A 27219-nucleotide genomic window follows, 5' to 3' on the forward strand; every position below is an offset into this window, starting at 1 on the left:
GTAAAGATTTGGCACGCAAACAGGATACACGCAGCTCAGGACAGCCGCGCTTGCAGACAGCATCCGCGTGGAGATTTGGCACGCAAACAGGATACACGCAGCTCAGGACAGCCGCGCTTGCAGATAGCGTCCGCGTGGAGATTTGGCACGCGAACAGGATACACGCAGCTCAGGACAGCCGCGCTTGCAGACAGCGTCCGCGTGGAGATTTGGTACGCAACCAGGATACACGCAGCTCAGGACAGCCGCGCTTGCAGACAGCGTCCGCGTGGAGATTTGGTACGCAACCAGGATACACGCAGCTCAGGACAGCCGCGCTTGCAGACAGCGTCCGCGTGGAGATTTGATACGCAAACAGGATACACAGCTCCAGGAATTAGCGTGTGGAGGAAAGCACACTCAAAAAAGGCCAAAGAAGTTGCTGAAGGGAATGCGAGGACGCAGGTCCGGAGTTCAGCTACAAAACGCCAAAAATGAATTAATCAGAAGCAGCGATCGACGTTTCCACACTGCTTATGTACGAACTGCCGTGATACACGTGATGGAACTAAGTCACGTGAATTTTAACGACGTGAAAAATGCAGACGTCGTTTTCCGGGCAATGCATCGAACAACCTCCATTTCGAATAGAATGGTCTAGTGGTTCTATGGGCGTAACTCAATTTGCATGGAGAGGTCGTTCCTGGTCCAGAGATATGTCTAGCAGGCATGACACTTGGATTTGTCCTAACCCCTCGTGGTGTATGTATGGATTCGCGAAAGGTTGATGCCATCCTCAACTGGCCTTCTCCAACTTCAATTAAAGGAGTTCAGAGTATGCTTGGATTCACGAATTTCTATCGTCCCTTTATTCCAGACTTTTCGCAACTTGTGTACCCCATCACCTATTTACTGCAAAAGAATAAACATTTTTAATGGTCAGAAGAGGTGGAAAAAGCTTTCCAGAACTTTAAACAAAAATTCATCTCAGCTACAATGCTGAAACACCCTCGTCCAGATCTCCCGTACGTGGTTAAGATCGACGCTTCCAGCTTGGCAATGGGAGCGGTCCTCTCGCAAAGAGATCCTGAAACGGGTCAATTTCACCCCGTGGCCTTTTGGTCACGGAAATTCACACCACCAGAAGTGAATTACACCATAACGGACAAGGAACTTTTAGCCATCAAGGCGGCTTTCAAAGCTTGGCGGCATTATCTCTTAGGAGCAAGGCACACCATCACGGTAATCACAGATCATCGCAATCTACAATACCTAAAGATGGCGAAAGCACAATCATCTCGCCAACTCTGATGGGCGTTTTTTTTTGCTGAATTCGATTTTCTAATTACTTACCGGCCTGGGTGTCAAAATGGAAAGGCGGATGCCCTGTCGTGTTTAGGGTAGATGATGCATATACAAATCCAGACCCAGTACCCATCATCCCTGGAGGAAGAATCCTAGAAATTACAAGGTCTCTAACATTAGATGACATTCACTAGGAAATCACCCATCTCATTGATACCAACACTCTGCAGGATTGGCCAACCAAAAGTACACACCACTCACTCTCAAACCATTTGCCATATTTTCAGGGATGTCTCTATCTACCCAGCAAGGAACTTCAGGAAAAGGTCATTTCAAATTATCACGAATCACTGGTAGAAGATCATCATGGTATTGCTAAAACCGAAGCCACGTCAAGCGACACTTTTGGTGGCCAACATGGTGTAAGGACATCAAGCAGTTTGTACTATCATGTGGAGTTTGTGCACAAAACAAGGCCCAAAAGGAGAGATCACCAGGTCTTCTGCAACCACTGGATACTCTGCCTACACCTTGGCAAACATTATCTCTTGATTTTATCACTGATCTCCCTCCTTGCAATGGATTCAACACCTTTTTAGTGGTAGTGGACTTGTTTTCCAAAATGGCCCATTTCATTCCACTAAAAGGCTTACCCTCAGCTTCAATCCTGGCCAAGGAATTCCTTGAACAGATAGTCCGAATACACGGATTTCCTTCCATCCTGATTTCAGACCGTGGCAGTCAATTTATCTCACGTTTCTGGAAACATTTTTGCGAGTTAGCTCAAATCGATGTGAGACTTTCCACCAGTCACCATCCACAAACCGATGGTCAGACCGAGAGGACCAACCAGACTTTGGAGCAATACCTAAGATGTATGTTACACCAAACAGAAAGCAGTTGGAAAGATGTTTTGTGGACAACCGAGTATGCCTATAACAATTCCTTACACTCCAGCACTGAGCAGAGTCCTTTCTATACAATATACGGGATGCATCCACGAACCTCCAATCTTGACCCGCCTCAACTTCTGGAAATGCCAGCTGTAAGCAATTTGCACACTACCATCACTCAAGCTATTAAACAGCCGACAGACCATCTGAGGCAAGCTAAGGAAAGATACAAGTAATCAGCAGACGTACATAGAAGTGAAGCCCAAAGGTATCAAGTTGGGGATGAAGTCTGGCTGGCCTCGAAACACATACCAGTGAAAGGAACCCATACCTTCAATCCCAGATATTTGGGTCCGTACACCATAAAGGCCATCATTAATCCGGTAGCAGTCAAATTGGACTTACCTCCACACATGCGGATTCATCCCCTGTTTCACGTCTCGCTTTTGAAACCAGTGCAACCTGGGTCCCAAGTACTGAAACCACCAAAACCAATCATGGTTGACGGGGAACCTGAATTTGAAGTTAAGGATATTCTGGACTCAAAAATCATCAAATCAAAACTATTTTATTTGATAGACTGGAAAGGATATGGGCCACAGGAAAGATCATGGGAACCTAGTGATCACATTCATGCTCCACGGTTGTTAAAAAGATTCCATCATAATCATCCGAGCAAACCTGGACCAATGGAAGAACCCACCGTAAGGGGGGCTTTCGGGGGGAGTGCTGTCATGGTGCATGCTCCCAAACATCTGCAGCTGGCAGGCCTACCCCAGTCACTGGCACCCATAAGGGCTTATAAAGCCACAAAGGGTTGTTTTAGGACTTCCTGGACTCAGTCCTGGCACTGTTGGCGCCAGGCCCATAATATTCCATCTGGTGATAAACTGCATGCGACTACATACAGCCTAGGCTAATGGGCTGAGCCATCCAGCCTACCCTGGGTGTGGCTGAGGGCTACTTTACCTGAGATTGCAGGATGAGGCTGGAGGGACTATTTTACCTGGAACTACTTGCAAGGCTATTTAAACCACACCCTACACAAAGAACACGCTTCACGTTATTCTGCACTCCTGCAGCATAACGCTCACGGTGTCTGCTCAGCTCCAGTACCCGAACTTCAACAGCCATGCCTGTTCTGGAATCATGATCCATCGACACCTGAGAAGAAGAGAACGAAAGGAACAGGAATTAGTACAGCTACTGAGGCCTTACCTGAAGCACTCCATCCGAAAGGCTGCACCTTCAGCTGCTCTCCGGATCTTCGCACCAGCAGAAAAGAAAGCGTCTGCAAGAATAGACAATACTCACCCGGAGACTGCTTTCTTCTGGAGTTTCTTTGGGGCGGTCCGTCCAGTCGCCGCTCCGGAGACACGCTGCATCTGCATTGCAGAAAAAGGAAAGAAAACAGCAGGTTAGTCACGCACGGGAAAGGAACAATCATTAAAGACATTTAGCGCCACGCACTCGTGCTATACTCACCCACAGGATATCTGCTTAGGGTTGTACGAAGAGGCAAATCTTCATCTAAAAACCGCCCAAGGCCGCGGCTGAAAGAAAAGAGGAAAAGAAAGTCCAAACTTTTGCAATAAATACATTTAGTGCCACGCACTTGCACTATGCTCATCCGCAGGATATCTGCTCAGCGTTGTAGGAAGAGGCAAATCTTCATCTGAAAACCGCCTAAGGCCGTGCCTGAAAGAAAAGAGAAACAAAAGTCAAAACTTGGGCAATAAAGACATTAAGCATTTATACCAAGCATCTATTGGCATAGAGACTTACCTGCTGAGTCAAGCTATTCAAGAATCCGCTACAGCCCCGCAGTATCATTGAAGGAACTCCAGGAAAGACTGAACATAATGCGCCACTGCTAGAGATCACAGGACGGAGAGTCCACATTAAAACACCCTAGGTGAGGCTGAAGCAGAGAGGGGGCATTAGGAGGTTACGGGAGGTGGGAACCAAACCCGCTCCTCACGGCTGGCTAATATCTTATTTCCACATTTTAGGCAAACGCTTCCTGGGAAGTGACAGTGAGGGAGAAGTTGTGTGCAAGCCTCATCACTCAGCCCCGTGTAACGCCAGTACAGACATTATTCGTGCAGCTTCGTGCAATGCCCCCGTGGAGAACAAGTGAGCGTGACAGGGGACTGCCACGGAATCCCAAAGAGAAGCACCCGGACTGTTGTCCGTCACCGTAGACGAACACCGTCACTGACCAAAGCCACAGAGCTCCCATTGCCTAAGAACTTCATTTGATCCAAGGACGCTGTTGCCTGCACCGTCATCAGCCTTATCCCACCGGAGAAGGCCAGGCCGCCGACGCGCCGAGGAGCATCCATCGATGGGTCCCCGCCACCTAAAGACGACTGAGATGCTGACGACTCGACGCCCTTTCCGGGCCACAGTTCTTTTTTTTTTTTAAAATATATTTCTATTATTGTTTTGTTATTTTTTTTTTGCATTTCAACAAGTATCCTCACTTCAGGCTGAAACAAACCTAAAACAAATCAATAATTACAGCAATTGTTCGCTTAACCTGTCTCTGTTCTTGCTCCTTAATCCTTGGGGCTCGTCCGATCGAAGTCTCATCCGAAATCGGACTTTCCAACAGCCGGTCCCAGCTTGGCCCCTCGTGAGGCCTCTACCCGCTCCTTCACCAGCGCGGGCACTCCAGACCTTCTCTGCTGTCCTCATCATGGCCTGGCTAGCTCTCTATCTGCCTGCCCACCTCCACGGGTCGGGGCTTCCGTCAGCCTTGTCCGTGGCAGGAGCCGCCGCTTCTCTTAACTTGGTCGCGACTAGACTCTGCGGCTGTGCCACTACCCACTACTACATCAGCGGGGGCTCCGGACCTCGCTGACTGCTCCTGTTGTGGCCTGGCCTGGCTCCTTGCCTGTCGCCTGGATTAACTCTGTAGCATGGCCCCCCCATAACCTCATCAGGGCGGGCTCGGCTCTCTCGGCCCAGCTCTCTCTCATTGCCTGCTGCCTGCCGTCTGCTGCTTGTATTGATTGCAGCAGGCCCCCCCCCACAACCTCATCAGGGCGCGCTCGGCTCTCTTGGCCAGTTCTCTCCCCTTGCCTGCCGCCTGGATTGACTCTGCAGTAGGGCCACCCCCCCACAGCCTCATCAGGGTGGGCCCTGGACCCTGGCTGCTCCTGGTTGTGAACCAGCTCACTCTTCTCCCCTTGCCTGCCTCCTACCGCCTGGCTTGACTCTGCAGCAGAACCACTACTCACAACTTCGCCGACGCAGGCTCTGGGCCTCGCTGGCTACTCCTGAACACCGCTTGGCACCCTGTTCCTGCCTGCCAGCCCAGCTTGACTCCGCGGTAGAGCCTGCCGCCTGGCTCGACTCTCCAGAGGAGCCACAACTTCATCAATGCGACTCACAGCCTGACTCCACTCTGTAAGCCACAACTTCAACAGCGTGGCTTCACCACAACTTCGCCTGGCTCGACTCTGCAGCAGAGCCACTATTTCACCAGCACGACCCACAGCCTGGCTCCACTCTGCACAGCCATAACTTCACCAGTGTGGCTTCACCACAACTTTGCCTGGCTAAACTCTGCAGCGCAGCCACAACTTCACCAGCACGACTCACAGCCTGGCTCCTCTCTGCAGCATAGCCACTGATCTCAGATTTACCAACGCGGGCTTCGGGCCTCACTGGCTACACCCGATCACGGCTTGCTCTGTAACCTTGCCCGCCAGCCCGGCTTGTCTCTGAGGTTCTCCTTTACCTGCCAACCCTTCTCAGTGCTGGCCCATCTTCTTCTCAGCACTGGCCTATCTGACTGGTCTCTGCCTGCAACTCCATCTACGCGGGTGCCACAGACTGCCTGACTCCTCCTGCAGTGCGCCAGTCTTTGTCTGAGTCCTCCACTGACTGTCCCCAACCTCCGTCCCTCCTTCTGTCTACCTTGGCTACTCCAACAGCGTGAGCGCAGCGGACCTCCACGACTGCTCCTAGATGCGACCCGGCTTTCTATCCTCTGCCTGCCAGTCCACCTCCTCCAGCACTCCCCTCATTGTATTGCACTGCTCCTAGCCCACATTGTGCTAGCTATCACTACCTCACTGATGCATGGCCGTGGGGGCTTCCCACCCTTTGTCTGCGTGACGCGGGCCACTACCTGATCTCACCCGGCCTGCCTATCTGGACCTTTGACTGTCGCCTTCTGGCCACTTCCACCCCTCATACTGCCCAGCACCTCCTGGCCTTTGCTGCCTAATTTGGTCCTTATACTCACCATCCTAAACGATCAACTGCGGCGTTGCCTGCCCCCACTCTGACGGTGAACCACCCACCATCTCAACCATATGAGCCCACCTGGACCCCTGCCGCCTGCCACCCCCAAGGCCCTCCACTCCCAGCATCAGTCCCTTTTTTTTAAACTTTATGTTTTGGTATTTACTTTGAAAACAACTACACTTGCACCGAACGTGTGCACCTAAGAACAGTAGTGACTTACAAAACATCCCTGTTCAACAACCCCCCACCCCTGACACCTGTTTAGAATTACAACCAACTGATTCACAGTGACAGCGATAGTCTCCGTTGCTGAACATTATTACTGAGTTATGTTGTCCCAACTCTGAGTCCAAAGTCGTGGGCCCTCATTACAACCTTGGCGGAGAACCATGGTGCTATTAGCACCATGGTCCATGCCGCTAAGGTTGCAATTCCGCCATGGTGGATGGCGGAATTACCGCCCCATTCCGACCTTGGCGGGGCGGTAATTCCCCAATCCCCATTTACCCTTCCCCATTCCCATTTTTGCCCCATAGGGCATAATGGGAGTGGGGAAGGCGTTATTTACGCCACCGTAAATTACGGTGGCGTAATTAACTCCATGGTCCCTTAGCGCATTGGATTTTAACACCTGCTAAAAGCAGGTGTTAAAACCTCCATGGCGCTAAGGGACCTCGTAATCAGGCGGTAAGGGTCGGCGCTGTTTACGCTGCCGTAAACCCCTTACCGCCTGGGTCGTAATGAGGCCCTTGGTGTTATTTAGCAGGTATAGTATATATGGCCCCCAGATGTCTGGGGGTCGTGCGTGATGAGGTAGTGTCTTTATGAATTTGTTGTCCATATCTTGACAATATAGAATGGGCCTCATTACGACCCTGGCGGAAATCGCGGTGCTAAATGCACCGCGGAGCACGGCGGAAAGCTGCCGATAGCGCCATGGAGGTTGGCGGATTTTCCGCCCCATGCCGACCTTGGCGGGGCGGTAAATCCCCATTCCCCATTTTACCCTTCCCCATTCCCATTTTTGCCCCATAGGGTATAATGGGAGTGGGGAAGGCGTTAATTGCGCCACCGTAAAATACGGTGGCGTAATTAACAACAAGGTCCCGTAGCGCCATGGATTTCTCCGCCCGGAAAAACCAGGCGGAAAACGTTCCGTGGCGCTACGGGAACTCGTAGTAGGGCGGACGGGTCCGCCGCGAATAACGCTGGCGTAAACCCACTCCGCCAGGGTCGTAATGAGGGCCAATGTCTTTTTTCCAGGCTTGGATTGTGGGCAATGGGCCTCGGCCCCAGGTCATGGCGATTCTCCTCCGTGCCAGTACCATGAGAAGGACTGCCAGTTTGCGAGTTGCAGTTTGTAGGGGCTTGGTTAACCCGAGTAGGGCCCCCAGTGGAAGTGGTGACACCGTTTCCCCAATAATGTCAGCTGTTGTTTGTAAGACTGTGGTCCAGAAGCGGTACACTCTGGGGCAGCTCCAGGCTAAGTGGAAGAAATCTGCGTCTGCGGCGTTACATCTTTCACAGTGCACTGGCAGTTCTGGGTGATGTCTATGTTTTTTGACTGGGGCGTAGTAGGTTTGATACACAAAGTTAAAGTGAATTAATTTATTGCGCGTGTTCAATGCAACCTTTTGGGTCTGTCGAAGAATATAGGACCATTCTTCCACAGATATTGTTTCTTGAAAAGCTGTTTCCCATTTTTGTTTCACCCGGGGTTCGATCTTCACTGTGTCGATTAGAAGTGTTTTGTACAATGGTGATACTAATCTTCCTTCTCCCTGGGACTGGATTACGTTATGTAGTAGGTCCCATGTTGGCGGCTGCTTGGGGAATGAGGGGACCAGCGCTTGTAGAGTATGGCGTAGTCTGAAGTACAGGAATAAGTCTAGCAAGGTGTTCCTTCCCCGGTCCTTGGCCATCTGTGGGGTTAGAAAGGTGCCCTCTGGGAATAGATCTCCGAAGGACTGCACTTTGATTTTGTCGACCCATACGAGGAATGCTCTCTCGTTTGTGAGGGGGATGCCCGGAATGAATTTGATCGGTAAGAGTGGGGAGAATCTTATTTCAACCTTGTACTTGCGGGCAATCTTTTTCCAGATCGCATATGTGGATAAGGCCGTGTTGAGCATGTTGTGGGGTAACGGCATATGGCTGATAATGATGACTCTTAGCAGGTTGGGGGATGCAAGGGTCTGTTCCACCTGTACGTGTGGGTGGGCGAGATGTGTTGAGTACCAGTGACTCAGTAATTGTGCTTGGGCAGCCCAGTAGTATTTCTCTACGTCCGGGAGTGCCAGGCCACCACTTGAGGTCGGCAGTGTCAGCGTACTATATGCTACTCGAGCTGGTTTCCCCGCCCATAGCATTTCAAGTATAAGACTCTTTACCTTTTGGAGGAAGGAGCAGCGGCACGTTGGTGAATAAGTAAAGGCTTTTGGGGAGAATAACCATGTTAGTTAGTAAGGTTTTGCCCCATATCGTTAATGGTAGCAATTTCCATCTGTGGACGCGTTCCTGTATCGTGTTTAGTGTAAAATTGTCTTTGTATATGTTGTTGTGGTTGAGGGACATGTAAATGCCTAAGTAACGGACCTTTGAGCTTTCCCATTTGAAACCGTGATCATCCGTAAACACAGTGGTGTTCGGTGTCAGTAGTAATATCACTGATTTTGAGTGATTTGTTTTAAGGCCGGAAATTTGGCCGAATTTGATCACTTCACGTATTATTGGGTTAAGGTTAGTCTGCGGGTCACTCACGAAGAGCATCACATCGTTAGTGCAGAGGGAGACTATTAGTCTGTGGGGACCCAGCTTGAGACCTCTATGCATTTGGTTGGATCTCAGCCGTGAGGCGAGAGGTTCCATGACCAGGGCGAAGATGAGGGCCGAGAGGGGGCATCCCTGCCTAGTTCCACGCTCTAGCTTGATGCCTGCGGACCTAGTGTTTCCCAAGGTGATATATGACCTTGGGTCATTGTATAGCAGAGACACTAGCCTGATGAAGAATTTCCCCAACCCCATGTGTGTGAGTGTTGCAAAAATGTAGGGCCATTCTACCGAATCGAACGCTTTCTCAGTGTCGAGTAGCACTGCTATTGCCTGTTGTGTCGGGTCAAGGGCTTCCATGACCCCGAATAGTCTCCTAATGCCATATGTAGTGCTGCGTACCGGAATAAATACGACCTGATCGCCGAGTACTAGGGCTGGCAATAGGGGAAGCAGGCATGATGCTAGGATCTTTGCCAACATCTTGTTGTCTAAGTTAATTAGGGAGATCGGCCTATATGATGAGCAGTCTTCCGGGGGTTTGCCAGCATTGTGAAGGACTATTATGTTGGCTTCACGCAATGTGGGGGGGAGGCTCCCTCATTCTATTGATTCTTCGTATACACGGAGTAGGAGGGGGGCCACAATGACCGCGTGGGCTTAACAGAACTCTCCCGTGAGGCCGTCGGGGCCTGGCGCTTTAGTGTTGGGGAGGGATTTGATTGCTTCTAGGATTTCTTCTAGTGATATTGGTGTATTCAGGGGTTCTCTTAGCTCACTCTCCACCCAGTATAGTTCGGTATCGTTTAAGAATTCTTGTATCGTCTCTGGACTTGTGCTGCCTTTGGAGCTGTATGGGTTCTGGTAGAAATAACGGAATGTGTTGGCTATTTCTTCTTCTGTGTAGAGTGATGATCCGCGTGCATCTTTTAGTAGACGGGCAAGCAGTGCGCCTGGTTTTTGTCCTTCTCCGTATTGACAGATCTGATGTTTGTGCCCCAGGAATTTCAGTTCTCGTTGTGCTGTTTCTTTGAACATTACTAGTTCCTTTTTCAGTGTCGCTAGGACATGTGGCTCTAGGGTGGTGGTGTATTTAAGCTCTAGTTCCTTCAAGCGCTGTTCGCTGGCAGCGAGCTCTCTGCGTATTAGTTTTAGCATGCCTTTCTCCTTTGCCATGCATACCCCACGTATGTAGCATTTTAACGTTTCCCACACGGTGCTAGTTGAGTCCACAGAATCTTGGTTTATTTCTAGACATGCTGTTATTTCTTGGCATAGCTCTTCTGCGAACACGGTGTCTGCTAGCAAACTAGGTTTGAATCTCCAGTTGAGCCCTGGTGGCAAAGTGCCGGAGTGCGAAACCTCAAGCGTCACCATTGAGTGTTCTGAAAAGGATCGCAGAAGTATTTGGCTCGCGCCCCACCTGAATGGGCCGTGGGTGGAAGCCAAGATATAGTCTATCCGTGAAGTGGTGTTGTGAACGGCTGAATGGAAGGTGTATTCTCTCGCATCTCGGTTGTATTGTCTCCACGTATCGGATAACTCAAACGCTTGGCAGATTTCTTTCACTTGGAGGCACGCCATAGAGGGGTTCATTCCTGTGTTTTGAGATTTGTCAATTCTGGGGTCTAGCGTTGTGTTGAGGTCTGCCCCCCAAATGATAGTTGCAGTGTTGAGCTTCCCTAGATGAGTCATCACCCAGTTAAAGTTGCTTGGTCCGTCAGTTTTTGGAGCATATGAGTTCATTATCACCAACTCCTTCCCGGCCAGTATCCCTCTCACCAGTAAGGCTCTCCCGTCTGTGTCCCCTCTTGATTCAATCAGTCCCTGACCCGCCTCCTGCAGTCGCTCACCCATTCCGTTCAGCTGCACAAACCATCTGAGCCCACCTGGTCCCTGGCTGCCTGCCACCCCCAAGGCCCTCCACTCCGCGTATCAGTCCCTGACCTGCCTCCTGTGGTCGCTCACCCATTCCGCTCTGTGGCCTCCTGTTGCCTACTTTGATCCTTGATCTTGCCATCCTAAAGGATCAACCACCTCTAACTTCTCCTCCTGCTCAGCTACTCCCTGCTGCTCTGTTACTAGTTTCTTTCACCTTCCCTCTCTCCTCCCGCCTTCTTCCTCTATATGCACGTCCCCTTCTTTTCCCCCTTTATTCCTTCATCATACCACTCTCCTCACCTCTGTTATGCGTACTGCCAAAACTCTTTCTCCCCGTCCTCATTACTCTTCCCCCTTCATTCCCTGTCTCCTCTATCCCCTTCCTCTCCTACTCTCCTTCTCCCTCCTCCTCATGTCCATTCCCCTCTACAATCCCCTTCCCCACTCTTCCTATTCCACAATCCTAATCTTATTTACCACCCCACTGCTCATCCCTCCAGCCTCATGAACATTGCTCTCTGGAACGCCAGATCCCTCTGCAATAAGACCGCTGCTGTTTTGGACATGTTCTTTAGTCTCAACCTTCATTTCCTATGTCTAACCGAAACCTGGATAGCCCCTCACAACTCTACTGTCCCTTCTTCCCTCACCACTTCCTCTTCATCCTTCTCTCATATCTCTCGCTCTACTGGTCGTGGCGGCAGTATTGGCCTCCTCTTCCACCCTAAATACCTTTCCTCTACCTCCTCACCATCTCTTCCTTCTTTCCCTTCCTTCGAATACCTTTACAAATCCTTTTCTTCTACTCACCCCATCTCCTTTCTAATCATCTATCGGCCTTTCTTCCTTCTACGACGACCTTGATCACCTCCTTTCACTTATCTCTCCCTCCCCCTCTCCTCTAACTGTACTCGGCGACTTTAATCTTCACCTCCCTACTCCCCCTCAATCCTCACCCCTTATATCCATCCTTGACTCCTACCTCCTTTCCCCTCTTCCTTTCTCTCCTACTCACTTTTCTGGCTCCACTCTTGACCTTATCTTCAACTCTACCTACCCCTCTTCTACTGTCTCTACACTACCTCTCTATCTCTCCGATTACTCCCCTTCCCCATCCTTCTTCTCCTGTACCCTTCCCTTCCATCTTTTCCCCACGTGACCTTCGCAACTTTGATCTCTCCCTCTTTCTCAACACTTGCTCTTCTTCTCTCCCCTCTCTCCGAGATTTCTCTTCCCTTTTGGCCAGTGATGCACTATCCATTCTTACTTCTTCTATCTCCTCCACTCTTGATCTACTTTACCCTCTTTCCTTCTTCTGTCCCACCTGTAAACCCTCTCAACCATGGCTCTCTCCTCAACTTCTCTCCATGCGTCGTCTCCTCCGATGTCTCGAGGGACTCTGCCTCAAATCTCCTTCGCTATCCAACCAAACCTCATATTTCTCTTACCACTATCTTTATGACTCATGCCTCACCTCGGCTAAACGTTCCTACTACTCTAACCTTCTCCACTCCCAAGCCTCTCACCCTCGCCGTATCTTCCAAACTCTCTCTCGTCTTCTCTCCCCACCTACCGCCGACCCTTCAGCCTCTTCCACCCTTTCTCCCTCTGACTTTGCAAACTTCTTCTTCTCCAAGATTCTTGCCCTTCGTCAAAAAATCAATTGCTCTTCTTACTCTCCCCTTCCCATTCTCGCTATTCCCCCTCAACCTGCATGTCTGACTTCTCGCCTGTCTCCCCTTCTGAAGTGTCCATCATCCTGTCCAAACCCCACCCCACGTCTGTTCCAACTGACCCTCTCCCCTCCCTTCTTATCCCTAATATCTACCCTCTTCTTATTCCCTACTTAACTTCCTTCTTCAAAACCTGCCTTTCCTCAGCTACCTTCCCCTCCGCATTCAAGCATGCCACTATCATACCGATTCTGAAGAAACCTTCTGCTGATCCCCTTCTTACCTCTAACTTACGCCCAATCTCTCTTCTCCCATTCCTCTCTAAATTACTTGAATGCCTTATCTATTCCCAGCTCTCAACCTTTGTCACCAATCTTTCTCTCTTACCCCCCTCTCAATCTGGCTTCCGACCTAAACACTCTCCTGAAACGGCCCTCACCTACATCCTTAACTCCCTCCTCTCTGCTTGACACTCTAGGCAATCCTCTGTCCTTATTCTTCTTGACCTCTCTGCTGCTTTCAACACTGTTGATCACCCCCTTCTTGTTAGGGAGAATTCTCTGTTTAGGCTGAATTTCCTAACCTAGTGAGTCCCCCAACAGCTTTGCTGGATTTCTGGAGTTTGTTTTTTTTCTCCTGCCAAGAGTGAGACTCTTTTTCTCCCACTCTTGAACATGATTCGTGGTGTTCCTTTGAATGTTAATGTGTTTCATGGGCTATAGGATCCTTTACTCCATAGGGTCTCATGTGTTTTTCCTATATGTGTTACATAGCACCCTTCGTACAGTAACACCGGGGTGTCATAGTGACCCCCCACCATAGACTCCATACCCTGGGACTGACTACTGTCTCCCAGGGCATGTAAAGTTACCATTGGCTTTACTAGTCCCAGATTACTAAAGGACCAGTACAAACCATCATATTGTGGACGTGCTGGTAGGGGCAATTCGATTACCCCTGGGTCTGTTGTTCGAGGGGGCACTGTCCCGTCCCCCCTCGTCGAGTTTTGGCTGGTGGCAGTGGATACTACTTTTTATATTCAACCGCAAATATATCTCTATGGGATTTTCCCATTCGTTTGAGGCTAATACTTTTTTACATAGCCTCTAACATACCGCCGGTTTATTTATTTAATATTAATTCACCGGTTGGTATTTTCTGCCAAAACTCGGTTTTAAAATGGCGTTTGTGTTCGCCTCTGTAACTCCAAACCAAAGGTCGAGCCCTTTGTTCCACTTTTGGTGGGCTTCTACACAGAAGCCCTCCAAAGGGGTGCCACTCTGTCTGGGTACCACAGGGGGTGTGGGAGGGGGTTTAGGCACCTTGGACTAAGTTGCCTTGCCAACCCAAGTCGCACTCTTGCGTGATTGGCCCAAGTGGTGAGCCACCCCGCTCACCACTTAGCATGTTTGATTGACAGCTAGGCTGAATGAATGGGAGTTTTCTGCATAAAAGCAGGGCTTTGGGGACTGGAACTTCAGAAGTCACCACAGGACCTGAAAATCCGACGAGGGAGAAGCTGAGCCGACCTGCTACGACGACACCACCGGTGGAGCCCTGCTGAACCGACTCACCACTTCCCAACGACAGAGGAGATCTCCCTGCTGGAGAGTATTCTTCCCTTGACTGGTGGGCACAACCAGTTTACCTTCTTTTCTCGCATCCCAGGACGTCTTGTGGTCGAATTGCCCGTGCCAAGCACCCCGGCAACCGGATAGCCACTTACCACTGGACCGCGAATAAAAGGACCCCTCCTTTTAATTGAGAACTCCGCGGCTGGTTTCTTCCCTGGCAGTGCAACGGACTCCTGTTTTCCTCCCCGACGAGATCCTCTCTTCCCCCGGACGAAGCACCGACTTGCACCCGCTGCCAGGAACAACAGCCCCCGCTGGAGCGTTCTCACCATTTTAAGGTACCGTGTCCGCCAGGCCTCCCTTTCTAAAGATTGCTACAAGGTAACAATAAGCCCTTAACCTTCTGGACTGGGCTGGCCGCCTTGACCATCTAACTGGTCCCTTTCTGTTGGTCCAACCCTTTCTGAACCTTTTGCAAGACTTTTTGGCTCTTTCAACCGTGTGACCTTGGACACATTTCGACCGGAGCCTCTTAAAGTGGGTCTGGCCATTTTAACTTTGACTGTACGGTTTTAACCTGCCTTCTTCTCCTACTGTGTTCTCCGAAAGTGTTGGGATCTGTTGCTATCTTTGCTCTGCCTTTCTCTCCCTCTTAAACCGATTGATTAGAGTGCCATCTTCATTAAGCGCTCACCGCTGTCTGAAAATAAGTGTTGCTTTACTTAAGACTTGTCTAATAATCGTTGAAGGGAGTGTATATCTTTTAGTGACTGTGTTTTTGAACTGCTTGATATTAGTGCCAGTGTGTTTACCTAGATGTGTGTTTAAATAAATAATGATATCTCTTTTACACCAAGCTCTGGTCAGTGTTTGCTTGTTCTACTCTGTTCTATTGACCTATTGTGAATACTCTGTATACTGCCTAACTCTTCTCGAGAGACGTCTGACTGCTCAGCCACAGCTACCAGGTAAATCTGGGTGGTACAGACTGCTACCAATTGGGTTTACTGCCAACCCCCTGTAGTCTTAAATCTTTTGCAGTGGTCCCAGGGGGAACTGCACAGGTTTCTGCCTAACACTTCTTCTCAACACTCTTTCTTCCTTTGGTTTCAAAGGCCCTGTTCTTAACTGGCTATCCTCTTACCTGTCCTCCAGCTCATTCACTGTTTCCTGGGGCGGACGTTCCTCACAAACCCAGCCTTTGGAATACGGTATACCCCAAGGCTCGGTTCTTGGTCCTTTCCTATTCTCACTCTACACCTCCCTCCTTGCCCCTAATATCTCTTCATTCGGTATTTCTCACTATTTCTATGCTGATGACACTCAGCTCTTCCTCTCTTCCTTCTCTCCCGATCTCCACCTTAAACTCTCTTCCTGTTTTACTGCCATTAAAAACTGTATGTCATCCCGCTTTCTTTCCCTCAATACTGATAAGACTGAAGTCTTATTCTTCCCCTCCAATTCTCTTACCCCTCCCTCTCCTCCACCTTTCATTCACTTTCCTCCCTCTAATCTCCCTATCTCTGCCCATGCTCGCAACTTAGGCATTCACTTTGACTCCTCCCTCTCATTTTCCCATCATATTTCTCTCACCTCTCATGTCTGTCGCTTCCATCTCTTTAATATTCGCAAAGTCTGCTCCTCTCTCACTTTCCATGCTACTAAATTTTTAATCTCCTCCCTTATCTTCTCTCGCCTCTTATACTGCTCCTCCTTACTCTTTGGACTACCTACTTCTTATCTCGCCCCCCTCAAATCTATATACCATTCTGCTGTCCGTACCCTCTGTCTCCTTACCTCCCGAGACTCCATTTCTGCTTCCCTTTCTTCACTTGGCTGGCTTCCCTTTCACTCCAAACTTAAATGTCATTTCCTCTGTTTAGTCTTCAAATCTCTCCATGGTCTTGCTCCCCCTTATCTCTCCTTCCTCCTCTCTTTCTACACTCCTTCCTGCTCCCTTCGCACAGCTGACCACCTCCTTCTCACCGTTCGTCCTTCCCCGTGTGGCCCCTCCCGTTTCTGCTCCTTCCAGCTCCTAGCTCCCCTGCACTGGAACTCCTTACCTCTCTCAATCCGCTCTATACTTATCGTCTCCTCCTTCCGCACTTCCCTAAAATCTCTCCTTCTCCATCCCCCGCCATGAAAATCTCCCCGCTTCTTGCTCCCCCTCCTTCCTTTGTCTCTTCCTTATGATCCTCTACCTCCCCTTCCCTCCACCCACCCCATTCTCGCCCTTATTCCCCTTCTGTTTCCCTCCTCCATCCCCTTCTCACCCTTCCCTCTTCCCTCTCAGTTTAATTGCTCTACTTACTGTTTTGTTAGTTTGATTCATAATTGTAAATTGCTTCTTCTGTTATAATGTTATATGTATCCAGTTGTCAGAATGTACAGAGTTTTGGAGTAAAGTGCTATATAAACATAATAATTACAATACAATACAATGGCTGAGGTGGAGGCCACTGCCCTCCCCTCTTCTACAGGAATCACATTTGGTGCTCCTGTAGAAATGTCCTTAGTGTCCCTTGGGGTCTGGGACCAGTACACAGAAGTACTGGTGACTATCCCACAGAACACCTGTAGGTTTTTGAGAAGTGTCCTCTTAAATGTCCAGCCTTCTACTGGCTTGAGAGACACTGGGGCAAGCATGACAGTGGTGGACAGGACCCTGATCAAGCCAGAGGACTATGTAGGTGCTCCTCTGAGAACCACCAGGTTAGCTGGTGGGCCTCCCAAATTATCGCCTGTAGCCTTAATCACAATCATGATTGGAGACAAGACAGCAAAGCTTCCTGTCCTGGTTTAGGACAATGTCCCTGCTAACATTTTGTTAGGCAACAATCTAGTAGAGTTGGGGTTGATTTCTGATGGTCTCCCCATGACTACTGCTGTAGTCATTAGGTCACATGTGGCACAGGGTCTGGCTGTGAGTCAGGTACCCGAGACAAAGGCGAGACCCAAGGCACAAACGAAATGGAAGAGTAAGAAGGTCACCTATGTGGAGGGGACTCCTGCTCTTCCTGCTGTTCTGACAGCACCCATTGGGATCCATGCTCCGGATGGGCTGGGTCCAGTGGAAACCCCAAACTCAATTCCTGAGGGAGAAGAGACAGAAGACTCTCCTGTGGGAAAGGGTTCTCAACCCGGAGGACCACCCTGATCTTCAACGCCTGCTGGCTGAAGGGGGACCCTCCCGGGCGGACTCCTGTAAGGGACAGAAAGAGTGCCACTCTCTCGAGGGTCTGAGGAAACAGGCCTGTCCCAGGCACAAGGAGAAGGGCCTAGGACATTCCGGATCTATTGGGAGGGTGAGCTTCTTGCTAGTGAGCCCAGTACGCCTGAACCTAATGCCTTCCAGAGGTTGGTGGTACCCCAGGTTTACAGGCCCTTCCTGCTGCAGTTGGCGCATGAGGTGCACTTAGCTGGTCATCTTGGTACCAAGAAGACTAAGCAGAGGCTCTCTGCCCATTTCTACAGGCCCTGGGGAGTGAAAGTGGAGTCCCACTGCAGGACCTGCCCAACTTGTCAGTTGTCTGGCAAGACTGGAGGCAGGGTCATTGCCCCACTGCAGCCATTGCCAGTGGTTGGCACACCGTTTGAGAGGGTGGGCATCGACATTGTCGGTCCCCTTGACCCTCTCACTTAAGGTGGACATCGGTTCATCCTGGTCTTGGTCGATCATGCCACCAGGTACCCTGAGGCTATACCCCTTCGGACTGTTACTGTCAAGGTGGTTGCTAGGGCTCTCCTGGGCATTTTCATCCATGTTGGATTCCCTAAGGAGGTTGTCTCTGACAGAGGATCCAACTTCATGTCTAGTTACATGAAAACCATGTGGAAAGAGTGCGGGGTAACCTACAAGTTCTCCACCTCTTACCATCCCCAGACCGATTGTCTAGTTGAGAGATTTAATAAAACTATCAAGGGCATGCTAGGGGCTTTGGAAGAGCCTCTAAGGAGGAAATGGGATCTCCTCCTGCCATGCCTGCTGTTTGCTTACAGAGAGGTACCTCAAGAGGGTGTTGGTTTCAGCCCCTTTGAGTTACTCTTTGGACATTCCGTGAGGGGGCCCCTAGCCTTGATCAGAGAAGGTTGGGAGGCCACCCCTCCAGGTCCCGCGAAGCAAGTGGAGGACTATGTGTTAGGCCTCAGACAGAGGATGACACAGATGATGGGTCAGGCAACAACAAATCTCAAGGCCATCCAGGAATTGAATAAGTACTGGCATGACCTTAAAGCCTCGCAAGTGGATTGTACTCCAGGACAGGAAATCCTTGTGATGGAGCCTACCAAGACTAGAGCTTTGGCAGACAAGTGGACTGGACCCTTCAGGATCATCTCCAAGATGGGCGAAGTCAATTATCTGGTTGACATGGGAGCCTCTGGGGTGGACCCTCAGGTATTCCATGTTAACAGGCTCAAGCCTTTCCACAGGCGAGCAGAAGTCTCATGTCTCTCGCTAGCTTCAGAACAAGAAGAGGATGAGAGTGAGCCCCTTCCTGATTTGCTGCATAGCAACCCTCAGGATGGCTCAGTGGAGGGAGTACATCTCTCTCCCGATCTGACGACAGAGCAGCAGAGGGCCTGCAGGGCTTTGCTCCGGCAGTATGCCTCTCTGTTTTCACTGACTCCAGGTGTTACACCATGGTGTAGGCACGAAATTGACACTGGTGACAGTGTGCCTGTCAAAAGCAGGTGCTACCGTATGCCAGTTATAGTTAAGAACCACATCAAGGCTGAGGTCGCCAAGATGTTGGATCTGGGAGTTATTGAACCCTCAAACGAGTCCCTGGTCCAGTCCAGTGGTCCTTGTCCCCAAGGCAAGTTCCCAGGCAGGTACCAAGGATTGGAGGTTCTGTGTGGACTACCGAGGAATCAATGCCGTCACCAAAACCGACGCACACCCATTGCCCAGGGCTGATGAGCTTGTGGACACCATAGGTGCTGCCAAATTTGTGAGCACCTTTGACCTTAACTCAGGCTATTGGCAAATAGCCCGCAGACCATGCCAAGGATAAGACGGCGTTCTCAACACCAGAGGGACTCTACCAGTTTAGGGTCATGCCTTTTGGGTTGAAGAGTGCCCCAGCCACCTTCCAGAGATTGGTCAATCATGCGCTCAGTGGGCTGGAGGCCTTTTGTGTGGCCTACTTAGACGACATTGCCATCTACAGTTCCACCTGGGAAGAGCATTTGACACATCTGGATAAGGTGTTGCAGGCCTTGAAGAGGGCTAACCTCACTATCAAGGCCACCAAGTGCCAGATAGCTCAGGGGAAAGTCACATATCTTGGTCATGAGGTAGGAGGGGGCCAAATCCAACCTCTCCCCAGTTAAGTACATGATGTACAGGACTGGGAGACTCCCACTACTCAAACCCAGGTGAGAGCCTTTTTGGGCCTCACTGGGTATTATCGCAATTTCATGGCAGACTATGGAACCATAGCTGCACCCCTGACAGCTCTGACTTCACCCAAGCAGCCTAGGAAGGTTAATTGGACTGAAGACTGTCAGAGGGCTTTGATGGCTTGAAATAAAGTCTGTGTAGGGCACCTGTGTTGTGGGTGCCGATTACAGCAAGCCCTTTATTGTTCAAACTGACGCCTGCGACACTGGAATTGGAGCTGTCTTGTCCCACTTAGATGACAAAGGGAGGGGAGATCCTATCATATTAATCAGTAGACAACTCAAGGGTAAAGAACTTAGGTGGGCTACTGTTGAAAAGAAATGTTTTAGCATAGTTTGGAGCCTTAGGCGTTGTGGGCCCTACCTTACAGGGTCTACCTTCAAAGTCCCAAACAGATCATAAGCCCCTGAAGTGGCTTATGCAGATGAATGGTGAGAACCCGAAACTGCTCAGGTGGTCCATTAGCCTGCAAGGGCTAGACTTCACCATAAAGCATAGACCAGGGAAGAGTCACGATAATGCAGATGGCCTTTCCAGAAGGTATGTTGATCGTCTGGATGAGGGTGTCTATCTCGTGGGAGATTAGGCACCCTAACCTCAGTCTGAGGGGGCGACTGTGATGCTGGAAATGCATCGGAGGGACATGGCCTCCGTATCCTTGTCCTTTACTCCCTTTTATCGTGTGTTCTGTTGTACGTTCCGTGCAGGAGTTCATGTGGGACTGCTGGTGGTGCAGCTCTCTCTTTTGGTTTGGTGTACAGACCCATGGGATACCCTTATGGCACCCTTGGGTAGGGGTACGACCCTGTGCCCATAGTGTGTGTTTTTGGGCACCTGTGTGTGGCCCACAGAGCAGGGTATGGGCTGGTGGCAGCTCCATGCTGAATTTGACAGGTGCTCTGAGTATCCTCCATTTTGGGAAACCCAGACCCTGCCATTGGAATTAGTTGATTCCTGATAGGAAACAAGATTGCCCGTGTGGCCTCTTGCTTTCTATTGCCTGTTACCTTGTTTTCCCAAAGTCCTGGGAAGCCCTGACTCTCTCCCTAACCCCTGACTGGCTGTTGGGTGGAAGTTCCATATATGGTGTTTTTGGGAAGTCCAGGCCAGACTGGCTGGAGCCTTCCCAGTGACTTTATGTTGTGTGTACACCCTGTGGGTGGGACCTGGGTGAATGGAATGTGTGACAAATACGCATTCTGGGTTACGGACGTCTAGTATCTGGTGTTTGACACAATGACTGAGACAGCTCTGCCCGAAACTGGTATGAATGCAGTGTGTAGTGTTGAATGGCTGGGTACTTGTCCCAATACACATAAATTGTAGTGAGTGTCTGGAGAGAAGTGAATGGCCTGAATGCACTATGCGCCTGATTGGATACCTGCCTGCATGAATGCCCTTCTGACCGATTAGTTGCCTGAGTGTGACCCAGCAGAATGAATGGGAGATCAACTTGTATATCTGGGGGCCTCTCACTGCTAGAATTCGTGTTCAGAAGCTGAAGGGAAACTGGATTTGAAACTGAAGCTTGACCTTGAAGCCCTGCTGGAAGAGAAGAATTGCTGTTGCCCTTCTTCATCAATCTGAAAGTTGCTGTGTCTCCAAGGACTGACCCAGAGAGGACCTGGTAAGGTGTCCTCTTCCTGAGCTACGAGGGACCATCGTGCACCAGCTGATCTTTGCCAAAGCTCCCTGGTAGACAGACCTACGACAGGCTGCCGACCGGAGACTGACACAGAATCCCAAAGAGAAGCACCCGAACTGTTGTCCATCACCGTCGATGACCGCCATCGCCGACCGGAGCTGCCGTGCTCCCGTTGCCTAAGAACTTCATTTGATCCAAGGACGCTCTCGCCTGCACCGTCACCCGCCTTATCCCATCGGAGAAGGCCAGGCCACTGACGTGTCGAGGAGCATCCATCGGTGGGTTTACAGCCACCTAAAGACCACCAAGATGCCGTCGAATCAACGCCCTTGCTGGGCCACAGTTTTTCAAACTCTTTGCGGTCCTGAACTATCGACATCGAAGTGCCCCGCACGCCTCACCCTTGCAGGACGTCAACGCTCTGTCGTCGCCGAGCACCACTAGGAACAAAGCTGCCACTCATCGCTGTAGTTCACCCTGTTCATCGCCGGACGTTCAACGACCCGTGGCTCCTGCCTTAAAGGGAGTGCACTCAAAAAAGGCCGTCAATTTCCCGACTAGGAACTAGGGGTTGATGAACTATTTTAAGATTTATGTGAACAATATATGGAATGGGCTTGTGATATATTTTTATTTTACAGGTTCTCCACACATAACTGTGTCTAAGTAAACGGGGCCAGTATTCTGCCTATTGTTCTAACCAACTGTTTTCCTCTTATAACTATTGTAGGTTTCCTTTACAAACTGATTTGTGTGACATTTAAGCATACAGTTGATGCACTTTAATGAGATCTAATAGTAATAGTGGTACCACATAGAACTGTATATTTGCCATTATAGATAACGAGTACAAAGTGAGTTATTGTGATATTGTACATAACCTTGAATATTAATTATATAAAGACTGTGTTTTAAATAATACAGTGTGTGGACATTCATTTGTGGGTGCTTTAGGACTACACTGTACTTAAGAACCAGCCTGCATCACCTCCTGAGAAAGTAGGCCTTGATTGCTCATCCATTGCTACCTTATAGAGAATCTTGGCTGTGGTCCTCTGTGCCTCTCCTCTACCCTATAGAGAGCAGTAGTACAGACACCCCCCTCCGGTCTTTACAATCCTTAGCATATTTTGATGAATAATAATGTAATTAACTCCCCTATAGATAGACACAGGGGGGTCTTGGGGGAGTTTGAAACCTCTGCCCTCTTTCCTAGCAGTAATTTAAGTTATAGTAATTTGAAGTAATTGTGTATTCCTATTTTACTTGTCAAACCCAGACTTTCCTAAGGGGCAAAGGGGTGGCCTTGTCCAGAATCTAAATTCCTAACTTTCACCACTCCCCAGACCTGGCCTTTAAACAGAGGGGTGCTGGATATAACTGAAGCCTGGGTTTTTGGTTTTCGCTAGAGAAGTGCTTTGCCAAGTGAAACCAAGTGTAATCTCCAATTGAAAAATGCACACTCTTTCCTAAGAGTGAGAAAGTGACCATGATTGAATAAAGATTTTGTATTGCTTTGGGGTGAGGTAGGAAGGAGGGTAATAACAATCCAACCTATTCTAAAAAGTCTTTGTGATTTCAAAATCCCACCGTTGGAGGACCCTAATAGCACTTACCCCAAACCCCCTTTTTCTTTCTCTTCACTGCACTTGCATACTCTGAATGTCACATGGCCTAGTAGGACCATTGTTTCTTTCTTTTTATTCACTGTCAATTGTCAATGTTTATTTGCTCCCTTGTTCCCTTCCCTTTTGCCTTGTGGTGCTTTGAAACACTGGGGGTCATTACGACCCTGGCGTTAAGGGTTTAACGGCGCCGTAAAAGGTGTCGGTGCCGTTAAACCCTTAACGCCTGATTACGAGGTCCCTTTGCGGGGACCCGACCTTAACGGCTGGTTTTACCAGCCGTTAAAGTAGGGTGCCGCAAAGGGACCTCAGTGCTAATTACGCTACCGCAATTTGCGGTACCGTACTTAGCGCCTTCCCCAGTCCCATTGAGCCCTATGGGGCGAAAATGGGAATGGGGAAGGGCCAGGGTGAAATGGGGAAATACCGCCCCACCAACCTTGGAATGGGGCGGTATTTCCCCATTCCACCATGGCGGACTCGTTACAACACCGGCACCAACCATGGTGCTAATAGCGCCATGGTTTAGCGCCGGGGTTGTAATCAGGGCCACTGTCTTGTTGTATAAGCGCCTTATACATATCCAATAAGTAAATAAATAAATCAGGAAATGCTAATGATCATGCTCTAGTAAGGTGCCAAGATATTATTTAATTTTGAGATAAAAGGGGTTAATGGGACAAGAGGACGAAACTGTTATTTGGACTGTGTTCCATGGACATGAGACTACAGCAACATTCAAAGAAAAAGGGCGTTTTGTATTGAAGCTTTATTTTGTGCCAGCAAGAAGGTAGTGTATGTAATTATTTGGTGCACATATAATTTAAATAAAAATATATTCTTTCTGTACCTGGTTCTTGGCTCATTGTTGGCACAGGGGAGGGATCTACGTGGATCTATATGAATCATTGATAGGGCTAGTTTGAACAATATAATGATTTATTGTGTGGCACCTTGATTGGTGGTGAAGAAACTCCCCATGTTAAGGGTGGTCTCTCAATATATCGTTACAGGACCTTTGGGTATATGAATGGATTGTAGAAAAGAAGATGTATCTTTAGCAGTACGTTGGCAAAATTCTGTTCAGTGATGCTTCTTTTCAGTTTCTGTATAATATGTACCTTTCTCTCTTTCGACGGGCACCTTGAATAGCAGAAAGAAATGGACAGTGAATAACCAACCTCTCAGTTTTACATTGAGCAACTTAGCTTTAACAACAATATTCTTCTCAATGGTACATCCAGGAAGTGACTTTAATTACTTTATTTGTCTAGGTATGCACACAGTGAGAGGTCCTGGGCTTTTCCGTGCTTGTGCAATGTGCAGAGATGGAGTCAGGGGATCTCACTATCTCATCGACCTTGTCTATCAATTGCATATGTTTTTCCAGAAGAACATACACTTCTGAAATCTGATCCTGCTAGGTTCCGGGGCTCTGATCATAATCCAAAATGGGTCCAAAAGAAGAGCAATCTATTCCATCTCCTGGTTATTATCAATCCTCCTTTCTCTCCTCTTTCTCCATCATTCTGTGGGTGAGTGAGTTTCTTCAGCGAGTGCACATGGAGAAAATATTTGCCTGTCTTATTGGTGAGTTTGATCTTTTATAGATCAGAAACAACACCCTTTTGAGGTCTGTATGATTTCCCCAATCTAATTGGTCAATGTATATGATTGGATAATGCTCCCAAGGTGACATTACAATTGCCCTGGCCCTCGGTAGTCATAAGGCATATTACTGAAGAGAGTAGTCAATCGGAGTAACTTCTATAGGCGGTTTCCCTCCCATTTAATATGATGTCATCTCAGAGGTTTCTTGCATTAAAATGTATCACATGTCGAAATATATTCCACCCATGTGACTACTTTAATCATTTGCTCACCAGATTCTTCTCTCTGGCACATATAAATTGATGCAAGATGTCATGGCCACTGGTCATTGGCCAGTCACTTCACATCCTGCAGGGTCCCAATGGAGCCAGTCTTGGCGCCTTTGGCACCAAGCTCATGATAAAGCGTGCTTTGCACACAGACTGTTGAGGGCACGTGCATCTGGGCAGGGCGGGGCCGTAGCAATGGATGGAAGGCACGTGCAGAAGGCAGGAGGAGTGGCAAGGTGGGGCCTCAGGGCAGGGCCTAAAGTGAGTGGCTGGGGCCAGGCTATATAAGCCGGCCCCACCCGCATGCTGGCGCTTCGCGTTAGTCTGCTAGTGCAGCGTAACGCTTATCACCGTTCAGAAGACCTTACCTGTTTCAGCACGTGTATCCTTGGTCTCCGGAACCCTCCAGCATCTTACCTTGAGGTCAGCCACACCATCGCCTCACTTCTGCAGCTACTCCAGCATCTTACCTTGAGGTCAGCCACAACATCGCCTCACTTCTGCAGCTACTCCAGCATCTTACCTTGAGGTCAGCCACACCAGCGCTTCACTTATGCAGCTACGCGCACATCTTACCCGAGTCAGCCGCACCATCGCTTGAACCACTGCTATCGCTTCCCCTTCTGCAGCCACGCGCATATCATACCTGGATCTGCAGATCCTCGCAGGTGCAACCTGGCATCCTTACCAGTCCCAAAACTACCATCAACACGGGATATTCTTCCGTGTTAGGGAGAATTCTCATGTTATGGCTAATTTCCCTCACCTAGTGAGTCCCCCAGCAGCTTTGCTGGATTTCTGTAGTTATTTTTTTCACTTGGTAAGAGTGTGCCTCTTTTTCCCACTCTTACCTGTGTTTTTGACATGTGTATTTCATCTGCTTTTGTGACTGTGGACTCTGGAGTATACCACTTCAGTAGCCCCCTTCTTGTGTGTGTTACACAGCACCTTCAGTGCAGTAACACAGGGTTGTCTTTTAGACTTCCCACCGACTCCATTTCTGAGGCTGACTACTGTCCCCCAGAAAAGGGTGAAGTTGCCATTAACTTTCCTTAGTCATTTAACCACAGATCCAGTACACCCCATCTTACATGGAGTGCTGGAAAGGGTTAATCCTTAGCCCTTTTTATCTGTACCTCCTAGAGAATTGTTTTGCTCTTTTAACGTTTAGACTTGGCTGGAGGCAGTGGTATCTACCCTAACTTTTCTACCGCGATTATACTATATAAACGTGGTATTGTTTTAGGCTATTATATTAGCCTCGAACTTAAACCCACTTGACCAAATACTTTTTCTTTTGGCTCCAGTTGGGTTAATTCGCCATTTCTTTTTGTTAAAGTCCTTCTTGTGTTTTACTTTGCGCGGCAAACCAGGTTTGCCTCTTTTGTTCACTGTCTTTTTGCAGGCTTCTGCCAAGAAGCCCTCCTCCAGGCACCTGTGTGTCTAGGTGGGCTGAATGTGAGGGAGGGGTGTAGTCACCCCCTGCACAGGGTATCCTAGGAAACCCAAGTCGCACTTTGCCATGATTGGCTGAGGTGGTTGTCCGGGCTGGACAACCCCCCTGTTGCGTGATTGACAGCCAGGCTGTGTGAATGGGGGATTTTCACATAAAAGGCAGGTCTCTTGGGCTAGAAGTCAGAGTCGCCACTGGAACTGCAAGGAACTGAAGAGAAGCGGAGAAGACGACGGCTGCTGCAACTACCCCGTCCCCGTGAAGCCCTGCTGCAGTCCTGAGCCATCTACCCTTCAACGACCAGAGAATATCCAGTCCGGATCTTCTTCCGTTGAGCCTGGTGGGGATAACCAGCTCATCTTCCACAGCCAGAGGATCCTCTTCTTGGTCGAAATTGCTGCCCACAGCTGTAGTGGTCCGGATAGCCATCTGAAGCGCCTCTCCTGTTTTTAAGGAGCGCACCTTTTATTCACCGACGCTGCTGCCGGCCTCATCCCTGTGTGGTGCAGACCCCTCCAGATGTCCTCCTTCGCACCGAAGCTCCAGGAACCATGGGTCTGCAGGAAACTACCAGGAACAACTGCCGTGGCACCAGCCTCTTCATTGAATAAGGTACTGTGTTCTGCTTGAAGAATTAGGGTGAACCCCTTTTCTTTGCCTCCAAGGCTTGCCTTTGTTTTCCCTCCTTCTTATAACGTTTGCTTCCTCTGTTGACAATATCTAAGTACTCCTGGCAATGTTGAATCTCGAACTGTCCGACTGTGTGATCTTCGACAACAGGAGCCCGGTTCCACTTGACACTGGCTCCGGCCTATTGACTCTTGAATTTCTGTCTATGAGTGTTCTCTGATTCTGTCTGCCTTGACAAAAGTATTGCC

Source organism: Ambystoma mexicanum, chromosome 1q, assembly GCF_040938575.1.
Source record: "Ambystoma mexicanum isolate Mex_15411 chromosome 1q, UKY_AmexF1_1, whole genome shotgun sequence".
In the NCBI taxonomy this organism is placed as follows: domain Eukaryota; kingdom Metazoa; phylum Chordata; class Amphibia; order Caudata; family Ambystomatidae; genus Ambystoma; species Ambystoma mexicanum.